This window comes from Acomys russatus, chromosome 25 (genome assembly GCF_903995435.1).
Source record: "Acomys russatus chromosome 25, mAcoRus1.1, whole genome shotgun sequence".
NCBI classification, from domain to species: Eukaryota; Metazoa; Chordata; class Mammalia; order Rodentia; family Muridae; genus Acomys; species Acomys russatus.
This window is the reverse complement of record NC_067161.1, coordinates 10,774,558-10,778,624: the sequence shown is the minus strand read 5'-3', so window position 1 is coordinate 10,778,624 and position 4,067 is coordinate 10,774,558. Positions and strand designations below refer to the sequence as shown.

The following is a 4,067-nucleotide window of genomic DNA, read 5'->3' as shown; positions in this document are numbered from 1 at the left end:
CGGTAGCCAGGGTGATGTCGGTTAGCCATCCTAACCCCTCCCTTCCAGGGCCCTATGGGCAGCCTGGGCCAGACCTGGGTCTGGAGCATTTTGGTGAGTGAGCATCTCTGTGATCCTGGGGTGAAGGAGCTGGGTAGGCAGGAGTCCCCTGGTGTCCCACGTGCCCCTGTCTTGTGGTCTGTGCTGTAGGAGGTCCTGAAGTGAAGGCATATACCAGCAGCCAGCTGGGAAACAGTAACAGAGGTAGGATGACCTGGAGGCCACCAGTGTCGTCACTGCAAGGGTCCTCAGACCTTGGCAGGGATAGTAGGCTCCAAGGCCCATAGACTGTTGAGCGGCGACGTCAGACATGTCACCAACGCCCTAGACCCTATTCTGCCTCTCCACAGGACACTGTCCATCTGGGAAATGCTGAGCCCATCTCCTGCCCACCGGAGGGTCTCTGCATTAGAGCCTGGTTGGAGGAGCACAGCAAGAGGATCTCAAGACTTGCCAAAGGCACTGCCCTGCCAGGAGTCTCCTCTGGGCTGAAGTATTAATAAAAGCCATGTGATTTCCCCCTTTGCCTCTGTGTGCCATGGAGGAGTGCTAGCAAAACACCCATGCACATAAAATAATAATTAAAGTAAAAATATTTTCTAGCTTAAGACAACGACGATGATGATAATGATGGTGATTTGGATATGTATGACTTTTGTGTCATAGTGGGTGCCTGCATATCACTGCTCAAGAGCAGAGGTCAGAGGACAACCTTTTTTTTTTTTTTTTTCCTGAGGCAGGGTTTCTCTGTGTAGCCTTGGCTGTCCTGGACTCACTTTGTAGACCAGGCTGGCCTCTGACTCAAAGAGATCCGCCTGCCTCTGCCTCCCAAGTGCTGGGATTAAAGGTGTGTGCCACCACTGCTCAGCTTAGAGGACAACTTTTGAGTCAATTCTCTCCTACTGTGGGTTCTAGGCCTTCAAGTTGGGTTGCGTGTCAAGCCGGGTGTGGCGGCGCACACCTTTATTGCCAGCACTTGGGAGGTAGAGGCAGGTGGATCTCTGGAAGTTTGAAGCCAGCCTGGTCTACAGAATAAGTTCCAGGAGAGCCAGGGCTTGTTACACAGAGAAACCCTGTCTCGAAAAAACAAAACAAAAGAAAATGGGTTGCATGTCAGGCTCCTATGGCAAGCACTTGTACCTGTCAACCCGTTTCACTGGCCCCCTCTCTGTCTTTTGGAAACAGGATCTCATGTAAGCGAGTTACATAAGTTAGAGGCTAGCTCTAATATAGCCGAGGCTAGCTCTAATATAGCTGAGGCTTGATTTGAACTCCTGATCCTCCTGCTTCCATTTCCCAAGTGCTGGGATTACAGGCATGAGCCACGGCACCAGGATCAAAAATATTTTTTTTCCTTGAGATTTATAGTTATGGTCAGGTATCACTGAATTAATAATTTAGATATAAAATTTACTTTCACATGCTTTGGCTAATGTTCAACTAAATTATAAGTTAGATATTTAAGATAGCCTACAAACTTGATGGACTAAATTATCCATTTCAAATAATTATGAACACCAGGGACCTGGATGTAACTCAGTCACAGAGAACAAGTCTGTGGAGTTAGGCTCCAGAACCAAAAACCAAGTAAACAAAAAATTCCCTGGATTACAACTACCCTCTTCTTGACTCAGTAACTGTTGAAGGGCACAGATCCCACAAACAATACTTTCACAAGCACTTAAGACTCCCTCCCTTGGGAGCTGGAGAGGTGGCTCAGTGGTTAAGAGCACCGCCTGCTCTTCCTAAGGTCCTGAGTTCAATTCCCAGTCAACCATATGGTGGCTCACACCCATCTATAATGTAATCTGATGCCCTCTTCTGGCCTGCAGGAGTACATGCAGACAGAACATTGTATACATAGTAATAAATAAATAAATCTTAAAAAAAAAAAAAAAAAAAAAAGACTCCCTCCCTTGTGCTTGCTTCGGCAGCACATATACTAAAATTGGAACGATACAGCGAAGATTAGCATGGCCCCTGCTCCAGGATGACACGCAAATTCGTGAAGTGTTCCATACTTTTTAGAAAATATGAATGTTTGTTGTGGCTTAAACTTTGAATTTGTACAAACATTCTTTTTTTTTTTTTTTTTTTTTTTTTGGTTTTTCGAGACAGGGTTTCTCTGTGTAGCCTTGGCCATCCTGGACTCACTTTGTAGACCAGGCTGGCCTCGAACTCACAGTGATCCTCCTGCCCCTGCCTCCTGAGTACTGGGATTAAAGGCGTGCGCCACCACGCCCGGCTTGTACAAAAACGTTCTTGATTCGAAGAGCTTTACCAGTAAAATGCCATTCTGTTTAAAAAAAAAAAAAAAAAAAAAAAGATTCCCTCCCCATCCCTGCCCCCCAAACAAGGTTTCTAGACCACGCTGGCCTTGAACTCACAGTGATCCACACCCGGCCCACTTAAAGCTTCTTACAGTACCAGATTATAGAATACTTCCATTAACAAAAAAAGATTTATGCTGGGCAGTGGTGGCACACGACTTTAATCCCAGCACCCGGGAGGCAGAGGCAGGCAAATCACTGTGAGTTCGTGGCTAGCCTGGTCTACAAAGTGAGTCCAAGATAGCCAAGGATACACAGAGAAACCCTGTCTCGAAAAACCAAAACCCAAACAAACAAAAAAAGATTTATTTATTTATTTGTTTGTTATACAGTATTCTGTCTGCATGTGTGCCTGCCCACTAGATCTCATTACAGATGGTTGTGAGCCACCATGTGGTTGCTGGGAATTGAACTCAGGACCTCTGGAAGAGCAAGCAGTGCTCTTAACCACTGAGCTACCTCTCCAGCTCCCAAATACTTCCATTTTTAAAGCCAGCCACTTGTCCTAGTCCTGTGTTAGCTCATGGCACATGATGTCTTCGTCTTTCTTCCTCTTGGGGCTGCACATGTGGACACACGGTCCTCGAAGGAAGGGTTCCAGCTAAAGGTTATGAAATGAAGCCCTGGCCTCAAATAATTACCTCTGTGTTCCTCCTCCTCATCTCACCATATGCTCCTCTTCACGAGGCTTCCTCCTTACTGGAGAATACAGTCTGAGGCAAAGCCACCTCTTCACGGTGGCAGCTCACGGTAAGGTCACTGGATGGTAGCCCAATGTCCCCATGCTGGAGGTGGAGCCCAGGGCTTCCAACATGGCCGAGGTCACAGCCACACTTCCGGGCCCATCGGTATCACTAGCCCTAGAGCCGTTCTGATGATGATGAGGGCGATGATGATTTTATTAGTCTTTTGAGACAGGGTTTGTTACTACTACTATTAATAATGATGATATTATTGTTATTATTGTTGTTGTTGTTACTATTGGTTTTTTGAGACATGGTTTCTCTGTGTAGCCCTGGCTGTCCTGGAATTTTGCTCTGCAGACCAGGCTGGCCTCAAACTCAGGCATCCATCTGCCTCTGCCTCCCAAGTGCTAGGATTAAAAGCATGTGCCACCACCACCCTGTGCTACTAATTATTCTAATAAAAATTCCTATATTCTAGCCTGGCACGGTGTCACACACTTGTGATCCCAGCACTCTGGAAGGCAGAGGCAGGCAGATCTCTGAGTTAGAGGCCGGCCTGGTCTATAAAGCAAGTCCAGGACAGTCAAGGCTACACAGAGAAACTTTGTCTCAAAAATTAATTAATTAATTAATTAAGTCCTATATTCCAAATTTTTCTTAATTTTAAAGATATGTAATATAAAATTTGAGTACCATCATTTTAACTAGTTACTTAATTTTTTATGTACATTGGTGCTTTTTCTGAATATATGTCTGTGTGAGGTTGTTTGATCCCCTGGAACAGGACCTACAGACAGTTGTGAGCAGTCACGCGGGTGCTGGGAATTGAACCTGGGTCACCTGCCAGAGCAGCCAGTGCTCTTAACCACTGAGCCATCTATCTATCCAGTGTCCTCCAGTTCCAACTTTGAAGAGATTGCCCTTTTTCTTTTTTTCTTTCTTTCATTGTTTCATTCCATTTTTGAGGCAGAGTCTCAGGAAGTCTGAGGTAGCCTCCAACCTCCTGTGTAGC

The 4,067-nt window shown here is 45.8% G+C and overlaps 1 non-coding gene across 1 annotated transcript; it reads left to right on the top strand.

The window, feature by feature from the left end:
* The first annotated feature begins 1,957 nt into the window (after window positions 1-1,957).
* LOC127208886 (U6 spliceosomal RNA) lies at window positions 1,958-2,064 on the top strand. The gene has a single exon (XR_007833150.1). It is a non-coding gene; the product is annotated as a U6 spliceosomal RNA (small nuclear RNA).
* The last annotated feature ends 2,003 nt before the right edge of the window (window positions 2,065-4,067 follow it).